Raw genomic sequence first — 21,914 nt, forward strand, 5'->3', positions numbered from 1 at the left:
TTAGTGTGGTGGCTGGGATAGGAAGGACTGAGATGCTTTCTAATGGGTTGAGGTGTGGAGGTTAGCTAATCTGGAGGCAAAGGTCATTTCTTTGAGAAGAAAGACACACACACACACCCTTTCTGAAAAGTGGGAGTATACCTCAGAGATATTTGGGTTTTCCAGCACATGAACCACTCATTGCACATATGCAACACTTAAAATATTAAATCCAAGCCTTTAAATGTCTCCTTGGTCTGACCTCAGTTTGCATGTCAAAAAAGGGTTATCTTTAAACTGATAAATTGATCCCAGGAAGGGAGGATCACCTTTATAATGGTGGTGGGAGATTTTTGTCAGGGCGACAGTCTAGTGTGTTAACCAATATCAGTGTGTGTGTGTGTGAGTGTGTGTGTGTGTGTGTGTGTGTGTGTGTGTGTGCCCCTTCCTACTTTACCTGTGGCCAAAAGGATCTCTTTCAGTTCCTCTTACTGTTAATTTCACATAAATAATTAGTAAGACAGTTCCAAGAACTGAACATATATTTTTTTATGAGTCTTAATCTTGGCAGATTCATACTATTTTATTACATAGAATAAAGCTAATAAAATATCTTGGGACAGTCTTCATGCTGGGGTTCGGGGTAGAAATGACTCTTCTCTGGTTTTGGAGACTGAAGGGTTAATGATGAAGCAAAGCTGTCAAAATCAGAGGTGTCTCAAGTCATGGTTTTCCTGGGAGTGTTCTCCATTTCTTTCTTTGAATGAATGACCTGAGTGAGAATGCTAAGATTTTCCTTCTTTACTCCTTTCAAAATCAATGTTACAGACATTCCTTTATGGTAACCTTACATTAATAATACGCAGGTATACAAGCTGGCAAAGTCTGATATGACTGGGTAAGACATCTAGCTATGACTAAAACACATCAATATAAAAAACTGTCTGGAAATGATCTCTTACTGTAAATTTTCCCAGCACTTGTTATACATTTTAAAAAGCCTTTTTATTTAAGAACATTTATCCGAGAAAGTCTAATTGAGAAAAATATTACATTGGTGAAACGCTCTGCTCAAGACAACTGCTGCTCTTTCTTTTCAGATTTTAAAACCTAACTCCCAAATCACGATCTGTATTTAAGCACTTCAAATAATAATTACCTCTGTGGAATGAACAGAAGTCCTTAAAAGGGACTGCCGATTTCCCTGCAATCTTTTACAGAGTGAGCAGAGCTATATCCACTGATAACCCAGCTGCCGAGGAACTGAGTAGAGCCGGCTCCAAACTTCTCAGCTGTTGACAGGCTTGACTTGCTGAGAACACTGGTTAAATATAGCACGCGCAAGCCAGCTCCTCAACAAAGTCATTGCTCTGACGGTGTTGTGAAGGGAGCAGAAGACGAGAAACCTAATCTCAGAACCCAACAACACCTAGCAACAGTTGAAAAAACTTTTAAACAAAAGTCTAGCTGGGTGGGAGATATACAACAGCCTTCAGTTTCTGCTGATCGGGATTTCAGGGAGAAGAAGCTGCTTTCCCCTTCTCTCTACTCAGTTTCCTGCATGACTTCAGCTATTGGCTAGTCCTAGGAAAGAAAGTGGGAAAAGCTTTTTCCTCTGTATTCTTTTGGGCTGGATAGTTTTCCAAGACTCCAATCTCTCTTGGGCTGTGGGACAAGCCACTGGGTTCTTCAAAGGATAAACTACCCCATAAAGGACATACCCTTGGTTAAACAAGCTGCTGTCAGGTAAGACCAAAATAAATAGCTACTTACTCTTTTAAGAAATTTCTGCTTCCACAAGAAGAGAGTTCTCTCCGATACTGTGTTGTCTGTTTCCTTTGATTCTTACTGTTCCACTCTGTGATAACACACTTAGGAATTATGATAATGATTGTGAATTATTTTTAAAGAATCGGAAACATCATGTCTTTCTCCGAATTATACTGATTCTGTTTTAAACACTAAGATTGTTATGATGTTTTAATAGCCATCAAAGTATTTCTGCCAAGTTATCATTCTTCAGCAGGTAACAAATATGACAAAGGACAATTTCACAGCTCCTTTCACAATTAGAATGGCTAACCAATGGTAGGAATATTTCCCCAGAAGCAAAATAACTCATTTATTGAAACTAGCTGAGCAGCTTGTGTGGTAAGTGGGAGGAAAGTCCCACACGGTGTTTGTATTGCTGTACTTTTGACTTGCTGCTATATGCTTTCCCTTTGCCTGATTCTCTGATTACACTGGTACACCTCGTGCTGGTTCTGACCTCATTACTTTACAGTCACCCCAAATGCTTCTGACTAAGCACAAAATATGCCTGGTATTAGCTCATTACCTTTGCAGTTGTTGAATACGAACTATTCAGGAGAATGTCATTTTGTGTGTGTGTGTGTGTGTGTGTGTGTGTGTTTAAATTGAGCAATTGCTTGTATACAGATAAAACAGGTTCTGATTTTTAAAACTAAAATAAAATTTATTACAAAAAGTCCTTTCTTAAGTTGCATGCATGTGTGTATGAGGATGTTTACTATAGTATAAAGGAAATCCTACTTTCATCTGTTAATATATTGTCTCACCTTCCATGACAATATATTAATTCTTTTCTCAGAATTGCTTAGTTATCAATTTCGCTTTCAATCTGACAAAAGTTATGGCTGTACATTGGTGATGTGGTTAGTGTTGACACCTGGTGTCTGTAGTTGCGTTGGATTTGTACAAAAAGTTTGTTCCTTTAAATGAACTTGATAATTTGAATAAATAGCCTAATCTAAGGATAATATTAAAGAAGACACAGATGAACATTTTAAAAGGAATTATTTGAGTCTATTTTGCCAAATAAAGAATTTACCCGTCAGTTTTGAACAAATTGTTGACAAATATATCAATCCTTTCAGTAAATGTTCCTATTTTAAGAAAAACTTTTAGAAACTTTAAGAAAAATTTTCCTGAAATCATATATATTTCAGAATGTATTATATTTCATAATTCTGATTATAAAATTAGTTTAAAAAGTGAATGAAGCTAATTAAATATAATTAATGTATACAAGTAATATTGTAAACTGCACTTGGATAATCATGGGTATCAGAGAATGAAACTCCTGGTGCTTTAGTGGAAATGAAATATCTTCTTGAGTTTTGAAAAGTCAGAGCTAAATGCTTTACATTTTTCTTGTTTTTATCTTAGGAAGGGTCACATTGTTGGCTTACAAATGTACATGCAAGGCCAAAATTTACCATTAGTTCTAGGCATGTAATTTCTTTGGGAGTCAGTGGAACAGTGTGTAGATAATCCAGTGCAGCATTTAGCTCTGAGTGAAAGCCATGTTTTCTGATGAATTGAACTTTTGAGTATCATTGTCTTTATGGCTGTAAATTTACCACTGAGAATCAAAAATAGCTCAGGTTAAACCATGTGGTTTCCTCTAGTATATGAACAATCAGACTCTCCGTGAGCCATACAGATTCTGTTCTCCTGTTCCCTCAAGTTCATATTTCTGTGTTATTTTGGAATCCTCCTTTTCTCCTTCACCATCAGAGTTGTTAGATTCCATTACCATGTCTTCTACCACACTAAGGCCCATTCCCTTCACCCTCAGTCTGTATTATAACAGTGCTGCTCCCCTCCTCCCCATCATTGCCATCCAAACCATCTTGCCCATGGCCATGGGTTAATTTTCCTAAAGCATTGCTATGTTTGTCTTCCTACTCTTCGGTTATCTTCTGGGACTTGTAGTTGCTGCCAAACACCTAGGCTGGGTATTTTGAAAACCTTCCATCATCTGGCACGTACTTAACTTTTCCAGTCTCAGCTCTCACTATTCAACAGCAAGTGTCCATTCCTTTGCTTCAGATTTTTTCAGATTTTGGGCCATTCTCCAAACACATACACAGTGCACATTTCAATGTTCCACCCCTGCCTGTTTTCCTCCCCACACCTGGAGCACCTTTCATCCCCTTTCCTGTAGACACTGTGTTTACCTTTTAGAACCCAGATCAGTGTTTTCTACTTTCACAATGATATCCCAGACCATTCCTTTTAGAACTGATTCCCTTTTAGTTTAGACAGTTTGGTGCTCTGTTAAAATTAGAGTACTTTAGAACAGAGTTTCCCCTTTTAAATTCAGAATATTTTAATAAAGATGATTAGGTACAAAGCATCGTCTTAAGCACCGCTTGGCTTTGGAGCTTTTCAGGCCCATGCAAATTGTGGATGTCCTATTAAATTTTTGGCTCCAGATTGCTAATGATGAATATGTGAGAAAGTGTAGATAAGTACAAAATCAAGAAAAACAACTTTAAGTACAATTAGTAGCTTTATTTTTTAATTTTTTAATTTTTTAATTTTTTTTAGGTGAGGCAACCCTTGGTTGATCTCACAGATTGCAAGGACCTTGTCAACTTACAATCCCTTATTATTTTATTTTATTTTATTTTATTTTTTACGCCTATGGCACCTGGTCTTCCTAGGTGGTCTCCTATCCAAGTACTAACCAGGCCTGACCCTGCTTAGCTTCCGAGATCAGACAGGATCGGGTTTGTTCAGGGTAGCATAGATATAGGCCAGTTAATAGTTTTTTATCTCAAAAATTTCTTAAGGAAACTCTTCATAGTTTTCCCATGCACAGAAAAATTACAAGTAATTGTAATTATACAGATGTACCCAATTGTGGAGATGATTTACCTTCTCGAGAATGAAATAGAAAGGGGATCTATAAAGACTATATGTATACATGTATATCTTGTGTATGCACCAAGACCTGTAAATGCTATTAATGCATATATTTTTGTTATTTTTTGGTACCAGATTCTATATATAGTTACCTTTGGTACTATATATTCATTTAAATTAGGGCTCCTTCTAATTATTGATCATCATGGATTAGAATCTGGCCTTGAATATTAAAATATTTAAACATGATGTTATAATCCTTTTTTCCCCTAGATATATAAAAAAAGAGACATTTCTTAGTTTTGTTTTTAATCACTCATGAAGCTTATAGCCTTATTGTGTAAGATCAAATATGAACCATGATTTCGAAGCAATTTTTTTTGTTTATCAAAAGAAAAGCCTTATCTTTATATTTTAAGATGGCCAAGGAGGTTAAAATTACTCTTCTAAATGGGTGTTCAGCAAGAATCACTATGGGATTTTCCTAATGAAATTAGTGAAATATTTAATATATTCATTTAGCAGTGGTTGCCCTGTGGTTATAATTTTTACTTTTTCCTTAGAAGCAAAACTTTCTGGTAAAATACATATCTAAACTAATGCTAATTTTTTTTTCTGGAAGATGAGCATTTCTTCATAAAACAGATACCCTAAGAAATAGGATTTTATAGTTTATTTATCACATTTTCACTCATTTGTCTCATCTTGTTTTCTCTAAACATGTGGGTTTTAGAAAAACAGCATCATGGGAAGTGAGAGGGCAAGTTTGAGATCTGTTTTAGCAGAAAAATTTAAGAGAAAAAAGATTGGTAAGAACTTGTTAGGAAATGACATTAAAAACTTGCAACATGTTTGTTTATACATTTATTATTTTATTATATATAGCAATAGAATAAAAGATATACTAATAAAATATATTCTGTTTCCTTAAATCTGAGTTGTGGATTTAAGGACATGTTTATTGGTATGGAAGAGGAGGCTGGAAAGACTAGTAGCACAGGCATACCAGATGGCCTGGGTTCATATTTCAACTCACTGTGATCCTAGGCAAATTACTCTCTGTGCCTCAGTTTCTTCATCTATAAAATGAGGATAATAATACTATCTTCTTAATGGAGTTGTTTTGAAGATTAAATGAAAACACAGTTGTCTGATAGACTTTTTAATAAATTTAAGTGATTTTTGCTTTGTTGTAACACCTTAAATATAGTTATATGTTTATTTTAATCTTCGTTGCACACAAAATTCTTGGTTACAGATAGTCTGTGAACTCAAGTTTATAGATCATAGAAAAAGCAGAAGAATGTATTGCTTAAACAGAAGAACCCTGTTTGGGACATACTTTGCTGCTGGGTACTCTAAGCAGACATAGTTTGAATGCCAGCCAATAATTTAGTATGGAATTTATGTTTTAAACCCTCCCTTCTCACTCGGCAGTCTGCTGTCTTATAGAATTATTACTAAAAAGGCTAAGAAATTACTCATGGCATAGACTAATATATGGTTTCTATATTTGTACTTGTAGATAAAGTATGTTTACGTATAGTGCTTGGGCGTCTCTTTTATAGCTGACTACACTGGGTAATGTATGGATGGCAATGGAAACTTCTTCCTCCATGGAGGGATATATTATTAAATTTATCATTCTTTATTTCTTCTCTTAGATGTTTTGTTTTGTTTTACTAACCTAGTAACAGATAAAAAGGAAAAGACCAAAAAAGGTCATCTCATGCTAGCTTCAACCTGACCAAATAGAAATGAATTCTTGCTATTCATTGCCCTTAATCCTATTCATTCTTCTTAAATATGTCAAGAAAGTATGTTCCAAGACAAACAAAAATAGTGTTATATCATAAATATGTGTGTGTATATTATGGGGTGATTACTATTCTGTATATTTAATTTAACAAAAATATATGAAACATTGTAAGCAAGGAAGTTTCTTAGTAGCTTTAGTGCCAACAAATCTTATGCAGGGTAGTTATGGCTTACACTTCTTGATTTTGTTTTATTTTTCTCAATTGAAAGAATGAGTTTCTAAAAGATATGGCAAACTGAGTTTTATAATTGTCGTTCTCTAACGAAAATCTTGTAGAAAGAAAGGAGAGAAGAAAAGAAAGAAGGAATGAAGGAATGAAGAAAAGAAAAAAGGAAAGAAGAAAAGAAGGAAGGAAGGAAATAAAAGAAAATAAGGAAAGAATTTTTCCTGGCTTTACAAAATACATTATAAAGGTTCTAGGGCAAATAATATAGGAACCTCAGGAAAATATATTGGATTATGTTCTTTTTCTCCCTTAAATGGTCAGTCCTATTCTTTAGTTAATCAGAGAAGGGAAAAGGCAGCTCCTTGTGGCAGAGCTGAGGCAGTCTCAAAGGCCATGCAGTGAGTTGTGGAAGAACTTAGAATAAGAAAAGTCAAACATGAGTTGAGCAGCTCTCTTTGGCTGTTAACCAGCTGATTGCAGAACTCAAGAAAATCCCAGCAGAGAGATGAAGAAACACAATGTTAACCAGTACCCTAGTCCCTGAAAGCTTTGTTTAAGCCACAGCAGCACTGAAAAGTCAAAAGAAGGTTGGTGTTGCTTTTTCTTTTTGGGAAATAATATCAGTGTGCATAATATTGGGTGATTTATGTATTTCTGAGATCTGTGAAAGACTAAAAAGAATTTTTAAAATGAATACAGAATTTATCTCAAGTGATCTGACTTTAATTGAGTCCTGAAAGTTTAGGGATTTCTGTTTTTGCTTTCTCTCTTGGTTAAATGCTGTCACCTTCCTCCTTTACCAAAGCAGATGAAAATGATAATTGTTGCTTCACTAGTCAAGGACCTTATACATTTACACTTGAAAACAGTCTTTTTTGCTCTTGCAATAATTATAACTGTAGTCTTCTGAAGTTACTTTAAAAAAATGAATTATCTGATGCTTATCTTTGTAAGGAAAATGTGTAAGGAAGCCATGCAATGGACGTATCAGAGTTAGCCAAATGCATTCTTTAAAAAATGATTATCTTAAGATTTAAAGCCAAACTATAATTCGATTGAAAACAGTGGACTGTTTACATCATCAAGATAGTCAACTTGCCAACTAGCCTTGTTTATCTAAAAGAGCTTTGCAAAAACAAAGTCACACACAAGTCATAGGCGATACAGTAATATGGATAAATAGACTTTATTTTTCCTTGTATCTCTTTAATATACTTATGTCTTAAGTAACTCATTTTAGGGCTGCTTCTTTGACTGAGGTACCACAGCACAACAGGAAAGGAAGAGGTATTGCTGAGTTCATAATGCTATTTCAGTGTGGCAGCCTAAGTACATGAGGAAATGACACTCTGGGCCTGTATTTGGAGCCTTGCAGTTACTGTGACGACAACACACACTAATGGAAAACAAAGATGGTCTGCTTGTCAGGGAGAGCCAGGAAGAGTTTTGCCAGCTCAGATTTTTCCTAATTATTCTATAAGTCTTGAAATGTGACACTGGAGGTATTCAAGTCTCTTTGTGTTTCATTAACTGTTTAGTAAGTGACACATGCTTGAAGAGCAGCCTGGTATTTGGATGAGGGAGGGGCCTTACACATGAGCTTAACTTTCACATGCTGTCTTGATATCATCTTTTGGTTTGGCCACCATCAAACCAACTGCTTTGGTCACACACAGCCTGTTGTTTCTTTGGTCCTTAAGGAAGCCAGCTGCTTTGGTAGAATTTACTCTTCAGGGGCCCCTCAACTGTGGGTAATATATCCCCACCTTCTATATTCTGCTTATTTCATAGAACGTTGCTCAGCATACCGTATGCTCTGACTAATGCCTGGGACATCTCAATTCCAATTCTTATGTAATGATATAATAAATAATATAATAATAATAATAATAACCACATATAACATATTATCTATATAATACACATATTAATATCTATATATACTTATTTCATACATATAAATGATGGTAATAATAACTAGCTTATACTAGAGGTTGTTCTGTAGAGGTTGTGCCAAGCACTTTACATGGATGATTTTATTTACTTCTCATAACAACCATCTCAGGCACTATTTTTATCTCTGTTTTATGGATTAGTAAAATGAGTCTTATAGATGGTAAGTATTTACCCCGTGGTAGATTTGAAATTCAGACTCAGGCAACTTGACCTTATTTAGCCCATAGTTTCAACCACTTTCTTGTAGCCAGTTGTTCAAGGAAGTCCTCCACCTAGATGACTATGAAATGTTTTAGTGAAAAGTGTAGAATGTGACACTTCAGGGAGTCAGTTTCCCCTTCACTCTGAAAAGATTCACTAAGAGTAAAGAACAAAGAGTTTCAAGGCCAATTAAGGCTCTTCTCCAGTGTTCCGAGGTGGAACCAGAAGCTTCAGTGGTCAGTGGAATTTAGCAACTCAGAAAGAGCTCATGCCTGGGGCACTGGATTGCAGAGGCTATTCTTCCAGTTACTGATGGGGCAATGTGGTTCCTGGTTTCTGCATTAATGAGTTGATTCCCTGGGAGATAATGCCATGGGATAGTTGAATTTTTGTGTTATTATGGCTAGTCTTGTAGCCAGACCCTTTGATACCATTGGAGTTTTGGTCTGTTGTTGCTCCTGTTGACAACTCAGAACCTCACCTTCCATCGTAACATTTGAAATGTTCTGCAGATCTCTACCTTATTCATAAGCACTCAGTTTTTTAAGTAGGTTCAAGAGGGAATCCTACTACATTCTTATTTCAGCTGTTGGTAGCAGTATTTCTTGAAGTAGCCTTTGGTAGTATGTGTATATTGGTTGGAGGAAACGGTGAGGAAGGAGACAGAAGGTCTCATTCCATATAAGAGCTCTTATTGACTCTCAGTAACTTTGTTTAGGTAGTGAGTTGTCAGTCTGGCAGCATGTTGTTCCTTCAAAAAAACAAAAACAAAAACAAAAGCAAAAACCCAGAAAGCTTGCTACAGTTTAAGGAAAATTACCTGATACTTTTCAGCCAGTTGTCAGTTGTTTACTGCTGTGGAGCAATGGAATGAGATATTTTATTGGATATTTTATTTAATTATTTTATCTTTATTAAACAAGAGATACTTTTAATGATGCTAAATGTCTAGCTATTTGGATATAATTGGAATTTTTGAGTTTCTATTTATATGTATGGCGTTTAACTTTTGCAATGGTCTGAAGTAAAAGGAGAGTAGTTCTAGTAAAATTTTGATGGAGCAGACAATGCTTTGCTGTTTCTTATGCCAGTGGCCATAAATACTCTACCTTTCCAGTGTGTCAGATATCTCTGGTGGTGAGATTGAATGTCACAGGAAGATGAATGTTTCATGCGAAGTGAACACATAACAGAATGAATCTCCACCCTCTCAGAAACTCTATTCTATGAATTGTTAACAGTATATTGTCACAACTATATTAGCATACCCTAACCCCCACAACACACTTTTACACACTCATTATTGGTCAATGCATAAGACTTATATTACTACTTACCTGACAGGCTAAATGTTTTCCTGAAGCAAATACACTCTTTGCTTTGTGGCATGGACCTATTTAATCCAAAATAAAGATATTGATGTGTTATATTTCATCAAGGCCCTCTGTTTTATTCACATGATCTTTCCTGATTTTTTTTACAGCAAATAAACTCAGAATTTCCCTTTTGTCCTCTCCTATCTTTATGTAGAAAGGTATAACAGTGTAAAAGGAGGGAAAGAATTAGTATTCTATTTTTTGGTGACAAAGGGCTTGATTGGTTGGCTCTGGCAGTATAGTTTGTTCTCATTTAATTATTCTAAATTTCTTTTGGCAACAAAACTAAGCGAATCTAGCCAATGCTTCTTAAATGGAAGATATTAACAGTTTGTCATATTCATTCAGGGGTTATCTAAGATATTCCGTAAGAGCTACTCATTCTCTTAGCACCTCTGCACCTGGTCTGATTTCAAGGAGGAATGGAGGCTCTGAGTCTCACAGTGTCAGATCATACAGCTGGAAACTGAGAGAGTAGAAACCTCTAGACTCTGAGCTCACGTAGGGCTCTAAGATCATCTAGTCTTGTGGTTCTGAACACTTCCTATACATTGGAATCACCTCATATGCTTTAAAAATGCAGATGCCCAAGCTATGCCCCAGAAGTTCTAATTCAAGTTGGCCTGAGTAGGTGCCCAAGTACTCATCTATTTTAGAAGCTTTTATGTGATTTTAATGTGCGTCCAGGGTAGGAATCAGTTATCTAGTATAATCTCATCATTTTAAAGAAGATGGTACTAGGAAGAGGGAAGAGAAGTCACTTGGCTAAAGGTTCAAAGTCCTCGTATCTTAGGCTATTGCTCTTTCTATCATATGATCATAATAAACAACAAAGTAGCTAATGTTTAATGAGCACTTTCTATGTATTAGGTATTAAAACCCCATTAGGCAGATATTCATATACTCCACCTTTTACAGATAAGTAGGCCGAGGGAATCGTCCGTGGCCCCCCAATAAGCAGGTGGCAGATCTGGGATTTGAGTCCAGGCAATTGGACTATCAATTGGTGCTCATAATCTCTTAATCACTTTGCTGTTCTGGAGCCAGCTCTGAGAATATAAGGTGTTGAATGCAAGCTACTTCCCTGCTTCAGCATCAAGAGCCTTGTGGCAGCCAGCTTTGGTGCTCTGGGTTCCCACTAACTAGGTTATCTGCTTGACTAGAAATTGAGTCCTTGCCTTCTTCTCTATTTTCTGAATAAGGGGACCAATTGGAGGCAATCCATTCTCTTAGAGACTGTCTCATGATGCTTCATTTACCCCAGGGACTTTGTTTCTTATATCGTTTATCCTTTCCCTTGTCGATCAATTTAATATTTTCTGCCTTCCTTCGGAGCACATATTCTTTTTACTTTTCCTTGAAAATTTTAAGCACAAACTCTACTTTCCTATTTAGACCCTTGACTTTTCTCCTAGTTCCGTGAGTTTGGCTGGGTTCACTATTTTCTCTGGGATCCCCCTGTCTGGACTTTCATACCACCCCTTAACTTGTCCTGATAATAACAATATCAGGAAGGGATTAATCACTCTGCTTCTTCTTAAGTCGCAGGTGTGTTGGAAACAAGCCGATCTGTCCCATGGAATTGACTGGCCAGTGGGTCAATGTACTCTGAAGACCTTTTAAAGTCTACATTTTTAGGTAGCATGTATGGAATTAATTTTCTGGTTGATCCTGTAAGTTTGAAATTCTATAGTGCAGGTTTTTCCACACTTAGGCAAAAATCTATACACGGTGTCTAGTTTAATGAAATTTAGCAAGATAAAAATCACCAACGGCAAATACTGTAGCAATAGAAACTAAACAAAAACTGAGAGAATATTATAATTATTTTATAATAAATATTTATATATAAATTTAAAATTGAACATGATAAAGTCAGGTATAATTTGGGACTATTTTAAAAATCACATTGCTCAAAACAAGTGCTCAATAAATGTTTGTTAAATTGACTGCGTTAAATGTCTTGGAATTGAGAAGGTAAACACTATTGACCAGTTTCCACTGATTTGGCTGAACATAATTTTATGAAAATAAATATGAGAATAATAACCAGTGACCATGGGTGATTATTTCTCTGCTTCTCACTATTCTTTAAACCTTTAATGGTCACATATTGCTTTTATAGCAGTACAAATTAAAAACCAACAAACATTTTAAATGTTTACTAGAATATTAGAGAATAATCAATGTATAAGTGAGTGGAAGTTGGACTCTGTAGCTATGATTGGCATGATATTGTATTTCCAATAGCAGATTAGAACTCTTACTTTAAATACAGTGGTATAAAACATAACTATTGACACAAGTCTAATTGCAAAATATTTGTCCCTCATCTTTTCACTCATGAGCTGTAAAACTTATGAAAAAAATACGTTCAGGCTCTTATTGTGGTTTATTGGCTGGAAATGTTCTCATCCTCAGAAATCTATTTTGGAGTTAGGATTGCTCCACTCCCTTACAAGTGGTAAAGCAACAGCTGCCATTTAATTAATGTTTCTGCTGACAGCTCCAGCTGATGAATACCACTGAAGTTCCCTATCAGTATCAATACTACTCACATTACTCAAAAGGGAAATATTGATTATAGTTGCTTGATTTTGCCTTATTTCACTTTCTTTCAGGCCTCACTTCCTCCAAATTCCAATGATGCTGTTATTTACATCACCATTCACATCTTCCAGGGAATAGAGTCCCAGTGGAACACATGTGTTCCTGGTGATGTAGTACGATGGAATCTCACCAAAATGAACATGTGAAATGCTGAGCTCAAACAGTGGAGAGGACAAGGGGGAAAACCAGATGAAAGTGACTTGTGGTTTCTCGGAAAGTGAAGAATTTTGTCCTTTTGAGAGAAAGATTAGAGAAAAAACAGAGCTCTAGTTTTTCCACATAGTGTGAATGTATGGTTAAAATCCTACAATTTGATTTATATCTGGATTATTATTTCGATTTCTGTTCCCAGACATTTTTATAGGAGCTGGACTTCAATTACTGTTGTGTGAGAACTAAAAAGGATTTGGGCTGAGTGAAAGCAACTGATTATAGAGTGAAATCCGCTCAGTCTGCTCATCTTGAAGGACATGTTCTGGGTTCAATCAGGCAAGACCCATTCAAGTAGCTGGAAGAAGGGCTGGGCTGGTACTGAACTGAGAGCAGGTAGAACACAGGATCTAAATAATTTGACATTAGATGACAAAGAGTGGTTCAGGTTAGCAGCTGGCATCTGAGAGTTTAACATACGGTTCTGGGGTGTCTTGCCAGGCAGATGGAGCATGGCTGTGTTTTGACACAGACAAGGAATCTGCCTTTGAGCAGGCCTGTCAACAGGATGAAGGAAGAGAACAGGGAGGTGGGATTCAGAGACAGGGTAGGTCTAGAGGAGGGGCAGTCCTAGAGACTCTCAGTGAGATGCCAAATTGTCATGCAATGTTAAAACAACTAAGCTGATGCTAAATTTGAGAGTATAGGTCTAGAGCTCTATGTGTCCCTCCTGCTTCACATTTAGAATTTGGCATTCTCCTATTCATTAAATATTTATTGAGATTCATATTGTCAGTCACTAAGCGAGGCACTGGGATATAATAGTGATTATTCTCTTTATTAATAAAGCTTACAGGTAAAAACAATGCCAATTGCAATGCCACATGACTAGTGAGTAAATGATATTATGGGAGCATTCATTTGGTTTTAGGTTGTCAATGATTGGTTCACAGATTACAGATGGGATGAAGTGACTCTTGCTATGGGAAAAGGGGACTGTAGAAGCTGCAACTGAAATAGAGCCTGACAAACAAAGTCTAAGAGAATACAGCAGAAATGAATGTGATTGAAAGGCTTTAATATCTGATTTGTTGCAACAAGTCCACATAGCTTTAAAAATGAAGGAGGTGGGAGGACTTGTAAGTTTCATTCTTTCCACTTACATGATAATTTTAATGTTTTTAAAAGTAATGCAATGAAGAAGATGCACTATACACATATGTTTTCATCATACTTAAATCTGTAGTGACCGTAATGAGCCAGCCAAATATACATCTTGTGGGTAGAAAATTTCTGACCCTCATCACTGCCCACACTCTGAGTATCCTTTCAAAACAATGGCCACTCTTACTATGTCTGAGAGGGGATAACGAATACTTCCTGTGAAATTTTTTGCTTTAGAACTTTTATAAGTTTGTGCACTTTAAAACACACACATGCACACACACACATACACACACACATATTCAACACTTCACTTCAAGTGCCTAATTGCTACTAGAGTAAGGAACCTGTGTGAATAGCCAAGAGATTTTTGAAATACAACTTGGAAGCATTGCCTGACCACATATTAAAAGAAATTTTGAAATCACACCATTGAAACACTTTGATAGTGGTGTCAGAATCAGTTCACATTAGATGAGGAGATCAAGGCAGAATAGTAGAAAGTCCAGAAAAAATAGACACCTACATATTAGAATTTAGTATTAGGAAGAAGAGATATTTCAAATCAAAAAAAGAAAATATGGATTTTTCAATCATTGGGGTCAAAATAACTGGAAAAAAATAAAATAAAATCTCCAAATCACACCTTACATCGAAATATTAGATATACCAGAAATTCAAGAGCAAAAAATTGAAAGCAAAATACTTGAAAAAGTATAAATAGGTGGGTGGGGAAAAATATTCCTAAGCAGTGAAACAAAAGATTAAAATATTTGATGCTATAAAATATTGACTTCATAAAAGCTGAAACTTTTACACAGAAAAAACATTTCATGAACAAAGTTAAAATGTAAACAGCAATCTGGACAAAGATATTTGTAACAAAAATAATCAAGGACAAATATCCCTAATATAAAGAGATCTTTTAAATGAGTAAAGCAAAAAAGACAACAATAGAAAAGTGGACAAACAACATAAATAATTTGTAATAAACAAGTGAAAAACTAACCTCACTGATAATTAAAAATTCAACTTAAAAGAAGATACTATTATTTCAACCAACACATTGACAAAGACTCAAATGGACACTACAGACTGCTGGTGGGAAAATCATCTAGGACAAGCCCCCTGAAGAGCAATTCAACAATATGTGGTAAAAAATCTTTATAATTAGAGGAAAAATAAGGCCACTTCCATTTTGAAAAATAGAAGAGGCAAACACACGTGATGCTTTTGAGAATGCATTGTTTTCTCTTCCTTCTATTGTTTTCAAATATTGTTTATTGACTTCTCAAAGTTTGGCAGACCTAGTGGCTCTTATTAAAAGGAAAAGTCCACGTGCTTCTTTCTCAGTAGCTTGATAAGATTTCCTAGAGGGAAGCTTGCTTGATTAGAATTGTTGAAACAAGTCTGCATAGTCCATTCTGCTTAATCATTGAAATGCCAAGTACATCTTGCTGGCAATGTATTTCCTGAGTGACCTTATTATCAAAACATAATATGATAACCAAAATGGATATATTTATGACTGGATCATGAGGGTGAGGGACCACAGGGCAGATAGATTAAATTGGTCACTGGAGCAAGGAATTCCTTGCATTTGATCACTACTTCATAAAACTGCTCAGGGTCATTAGCAGTTAAACTAATTCAGGAAAGGAGACTAAGGTTTAAGTTTTGAGCAACATGTTAAGTTCATAAATTATTGCGAAAAAAATTGTTTTACGATAACGCTTTTAGATATGCATAGATGTTTGACTCCAACCCCTTTTAATGAGAGATAAGGAAACTGAAATATAGGAATTTTGACTTTCTCAAGGTCATATAGCTTATTAATTCAGATATATGACTTTACAGACAAGCAGCAGCTTTGTGCTGCATATCTCCCTAGAACCCATAACAATACCTGTCTTAAGGTATTTCCCAAGATACCTGTTATATAAGAGCTCATGATTTTTGTCTCATCATGCCTCTGGCACCTTTAGGTTTTGGGCTTTCAGAACACCAGCAGCTCACTACTCATCAATTCTGTCTGTTATTCCAGGTGATGGAGGGAGGCTGCTTATAGAGTAGTGTGTGGTGCTCATGTGTCTTATGAGGGATCTTGGGAGGGTAGTACATGGTGGGTATGATGCCTAGATGCTTCTCACTGGTCTGAGAGCAGGGACATTTTGTGAATGGGTAGGGAGCAGTGATATGAGTAAAATCTCACTCAAGACTTTGCGTGCTAACATTCTTGTGCCTTTTTCTGGGGAAGTTCTTTTTCGGAAGAAGCCACTCTTGAAAGATTACCCAGAGTGAAGGTAGGCACTAAGCATTTTAAACCAAGCTGGCCATCTAGATCATCTTTTGCCATTTGGCTCTGCAAAGAATGTGCTTCATCTCTTTGGTTGTTCTTCCAAGTGCTCCTTTTCATATATGGGGTACAAACAAATGAGTTTCCTTTATTCTCTCATACCCACAGATAAAGAGGGGTGAGCTCAAACATTATATATAATTCTGTTAATTAGAATGTAAGTGTAAATAATAGCAATGACTGTGCTTTATTTCCAACTTCTATTTGGTGATTGCTAGACCAAGCAATTTAACTCACAATGCATTATTTAACGTGGTCATCACACTGTCCATTTGTAGCTCTCTGTTCTTTAAACAGCCAAGCCAATGATATGCTCATGTCCTTGCTTCATATTATCCCTTGTAGTTTCCCTTACATACTCCACTATGATTATGGAAATTCTGTTTCTCCTTCCCTTTCTATCTGGGCTCAGGCCTTGATATGTGTAAGTTTTGTCCCCTCCCTCACATCAGTCTTTCTAACTAACTTCCCATGCTTTTATGGGCTTATTCCTCATTCTCTCCTAATTTCTTCTTTTCAGAACCCTCTTTCTGTTATTTCTTCTGCTTCAGCCAGTCCTAGAGCATTCTTTAACATTAATATGCATGAAAGCTACACAAATCAAGATATTTTTATTAATGTTACATAGGAAGTTGTTATTCACAAGGGATAATTTGTTAGCAATAATTTACCTTCAGCTTGAAGATTTATTTTCAATTTCCAATCAAAACTGTTAACCCCAGTCATTCTCTGAGAAATAGCCACCTTGGAGGAAGGACCTACTTTTCTCCTAGATTGTTGTACAAAAGAGCAGAATTTGAAGTACAAATTACACTCAATGTGGGGGTCAAACCAGATACTTAGGAACAGAAAGATGGTCTGACTTGACTTTCTTCTCAGTTTTTTCATATTCGTTTTTCTATTCTGGAATTTGGTGCCTTAAGAGGGAATAGTGACTACTACATTAAGGGATTGGAAGAATTTGTCATGAGTACAATGATTATAAAGAGTGTTTAATATACTAAGAAAAGGTCAGAATCTTGGCTACATAAAATCTTGAACTAAATTCCAGAAATTTTTTGTAAGTGCTTTATTCAAAAGGAGAGTTATAAAAGGTGGATTTAAAATATGTATGTGGAATGGATTGGACACCATTTTCTAAAATATTCTTGAAAAGAGTCTATATAATGATGGTATGTAATTGCTTCCTTTTACCTAACTTATTTTCCTCACTAATAGTGGTTGATTTATTCGCTTAGTTTGGTTCACACCAAACTGAAGGTTAGATATAACCTCCCATGCTGTGTGTGATCTAGACCTAATTACAGAAGCAATTGTCTACGTATTTTTCTACCTACAGCCCAATTAAACTGATTGACAAATTAGGAATAATGACACCAATATGACTTGCTCTATAAACTATCATGCAACTATGACAATCATTAATGCATTAATGTTAATTTTAATATAACCATTATAGTTACTGGCTATAGAAAGAAAATAAATGACAATAATAATAATAATAATAATAATCATAGTTACTTTTATTGAGTGTGTCCAACAATCCATAAACTATGTTAAATGTTTTATAAATGCATGGTATATATTCCCATCTTATAGATATAATCATGCTGTTCTTGAATTTTTCCTTAAGACATGGTCTGACTTCTTTTCATCTAAAATTTGGGTTTATTTGAAACTCAGCTCTCTAGGTTTTAGAAAAAGGGTGGAAGCTCATGAAATAATTTTTTACTTTATGGATTTTCTAGTACTTGATAGTTTTAATTTGCATACAGAATTCACTATAAAATAAAAAAAATTACCTACAAGGATATATCAGAGTCAAAAAGGTAAGCCATATTTAAAGCCATTTTAACTTGTTAAACCTTGGAAATTATTTTTATTATTTTAAATATATTAATATTATATATTACATGTGCTATATGCAATATAATATATAATAATATAATAATATGTTATAGCATTAACATGTGCTGGGCTGTCCTTTGTAGAGAATAGTGAGTTGATGGATGATGCTCTTCCACCATAAATACAATAAGGACAGTAAGCTGATTTCAAGAGAGGAATTGAATTAGTTTTGAGTCATCCATTGTTTTATACCATATTCCCCTTATGATTAGTTCAGGTTATAAAACAAAATTTTTCTTGTGGAAAGCTAACTGCTCTTAGTGACAACAAATCTTCACTTGCTTCTCTAGAACTACTTGCTTTGACCAGCCCAGACCACATGTGATTTACAATTCATATAACATTGATGTATACTTAAGATATATTTCATGGGAGATTTTTAAATTAAACTTATTTTAAAATAGAGATCAGACAAAATTAAACTTTTGTCTGATACTATTTTCTTTAAATAACTAATGAGTATAATAGGAAAGAGGAAGCCCTGCGCCTCCTCTGGGGAAACTTAATGAACAGCTCCCCCACTGCCCCCGTGTCAATTGCAGACCTCTTAAAAAAGATCTGGAAATAAAAAGAACTAGCATCTCAGTGGGACCCACACTTTGCAGGGGAGAGATCCTACTTTCTTTTTCTCTGTTTGCATACACTGACTATCTTTGAAGGCATGAGATTGTTGGGTCTGACATATGACTAGTTGCAATATGATAACCACCTGGGGTAGTGGGAAGTGGCATTAAATATGGTATGGTTGTTTAACTGAATGTATTTAATAACAGCTATATGAGTGCAGCATTTTTGTTGTAGTGAAAAGCTAGAAACAAGCATACATTACACAAAATATCTACTTTAAGATTCCGTTAGAAAAATTAGAAGACTATGTTCAAAACATTAACAATGGTTATCTCTTTTTGGAAAGATAAATGTGTGACTTTAAATTTCTACAATAAGTATACGTCATATTAAATAGAAAAAAAGTTGAAGTTATTTTAAAATGACTTAATGGATGAGTTAACATGACTAAATAAAAAAGAAATATTACTTTTAAACTCAGAATTTAATAAGATATTTCTGGACTTCAGAATGTCAAAATTCTATGTATATATGTGAATATTTATAGCCTCTATATTTATATAGAGACATATATAAAAATATGTGTCTTCGTATTTTTAAATAAAACATTTCTTGGCTAGTATATGCCTGGACATTCTGCTTTCCCCAAAATGCATTTGTTTGGTTTATTTAAAAAATTTGAAACAATCACAAACCTACAAAAAAGTAGAAAGTACAGCACAGAGGCTTCCCTTGGCTCCAACCATTGGAGAGCAAATTTCAAACCTGATGTGCAATCATCCCCAATTTCTTATTGTGCATTACAAACAAGGATATTTGACATGACTATGACATGACTATGATAAGCATCAAGATTAGGAAATTAACATAGAGACATGACTACCATCTAATTCTCAGAACCCATTCAAGTGTCCCAATTCTCCTGGCAATGTCCTCAATGGCCAAAGGATTTATTCCAGAATCACACATTGCATTTAGTTGAGTATCTTTAGTTTATTTAAGTCTGGAACACTTTTAAAGATTATTTAAATCTTTATTTTGCAGAACGTGACCTTATTTGGGATCTGTCTGATGTTTCCTCAAGATTAGATTTAGGTTATACACCTTTGGAAAAACATTTGTTTTTAATGCCCCAAAATGTCTTTTTTTTTTTTTTTTGATACCAGAATTATAACGTGATTGACACAAGAAGGTTGTTATCTAAACTTGGATTTCTATATGACTTCATCCTTTGTAACTTTAATATCATTTTTGACCTTAATCCAGCCAGTTTTGCTGCATGAATTGTGGTAGGAAGTCTCATCATTGATTACCCTTGTGGTCTAGTTCAGGGTTTCTTAACCTCAGCACAATTGATGTTTTGTGCTGGATAATTCTTTGTTGTGCAGGCCTTTCCTGTGCATTATAGGATATTTATCCTTATGTGCCCTTAGCCTCTACCCACTAGATACCAGTAGCACCTCCCACTCCAAGCTGCTGATAACCAAAATGTCTCTAGACAATGCCAAATATCCCCTGAGAGTGAAATTGCTTCCCACTCCCACTCCAAGCTGCTGATAACCAAAATGTCTCTAGACAATGCCAAATATCCCCTGAGAGTGAAGTTCTCTAGTTGAGAACTCCTGGTGTAGCTCAATTCTTTTGCTGGTATTCAAATCCTCATGAAAGAGAAATGGAATAGGTTATGGAATTTCTTTTCTTCCAGCTGACTCTCATCTCCTTTTAAATATAACCAGAATATTCTAATTTTAACAACTATATTCTTAGAACGGTATTTTCTTTAAATACTGAATATGCCTAGTTCTAACTTAAGTTTCCAGTGGGCCCTTGGAACTATTTGTCATTTTACTTGTAAGCCCCAGTCTTGGTGAGCATCTTACTTGAATAAAAAGCAAATAAAAAGCTTCTTTGGTGTTTCTCTCTCTTTAAATGTTCATCTTTCAAAGGCTATTTAAAAAAAAACAAAAAAACAAAAAAAACAAAACCAGATACCTTATATTTTGCTTCATAGTAAATGAGACTTTCTGATTCCATTGTTTCTTTTGTTCCTTAAAGGCACTTATTGTTTGGTGTATACATTTTGACAAATAATTATTTTCCATTTAATGCTCGATTTTATACCTTTTTGTTTGTTTGCTCATTTTCACCTTTTTGTTTTGTGTTCCTATCTAATTGAAAACTCTTGCAGGCAGAGATGGAGCTCATTTGTGTTCCTTACAACTTTGACATATGGCTAAACTATATGGAGTGGATACTCAGTAAATATTGGATTCAATTCGACTGATTACGCTCAAAGTAATCAGCGTATTTTAGAACTGAATATTTTAGAACATGACAGATTCCCACCTACCTTACCTCTAGAAAGTGCAGAAAGAAATTCACTAACATATAACAACTTTTCTAGTATTTTATATTTGTTAGTCATTTGCCTTGATATTCTCATGAAACAAATGGAAGCTATACCTATTCTATCAATGGAAAGGTGGGCTTATTGTATATACTCTAGTGTCATATGGCTAATGCTCTGACTTAAACCGTCCTACCTAGAGGAGTTCTTTTCTCCTCTATAGCATTTTCATTTTGTGAATAAAAATGTGGCCAAGTTCTTTTCAACAATTTCAGAATGATGGGCTCCAGATATATGTTAACACTTATAATTTACTGTAGCAATCAGCTGTATTTTTCTCTCGGTAAGTTTGGTTAATTATAACATATTGTGGCTTTTTCAAAAGCAGTTTTTACTTTTTACTAAGTCCAGGATACTCATGTTTTATTTTTTGTTTACTGTCAAAATGATATGACATTTCTACAAATTTTGACAAATATGAAGTTAATGTAAGATTTAGTTGTTATCATGGACAAATACTCAAGGCACCCACAAATATTTTGCCAAGAAAAAAATAATTTTATTTTGGGCTTAATGAGAAAAAAACACTTTATTAAAATTAACTACGAACCAAGCAATTCTTTTTTTTTTTCTTTTTTCTT

The 21,914-nt window shown here is 35.1% G+C and overlaps 1 protein-coding gene and 1 pseudogene across 2 annotated transcripts in view; one reads left to right on the plus strand and one right to left on the minus strand.

Annotated features, from left to right (window-relative positions):
• The first annotated feature begins 1,214 nt into the window (after positions 1-1,214).
• Positions 1,215-21,914, plus strand: part of FILIP1 (filamin A interacting protein 1) — a 179,922-nt gene continuing 159,222 nt past the window's right edge. For both annotated transcript variants that reach the window (XM_039853158.1, XM_039853156.1), the window contains exon 1: positions 1,215-1,725. The gene's annotated coding sequence lies outside the window, so the exon portion shown is untranslated. The remainder of the gene's footprint in view (positions 1,726-21,914) is intronic.
• Positions 4,427-4,545, minus strand: LOC120595068 (uncharacterized; annotated as a pseudogene).

This window comes from Pteropus medius, unplaced genomic scaffold (genome assembly GCF_902729225.1).
Source record: "Pteropus medius unplaced genomic scaffold, Ma_sr-lr_union100, whole genome shotgun sequence".
Lineage (NCBI taxonomy): Eukaryota > Metazoa > Chordata > Mammalia > Chiroptera > Pteropodidae > Pteropus > Pteropus medius.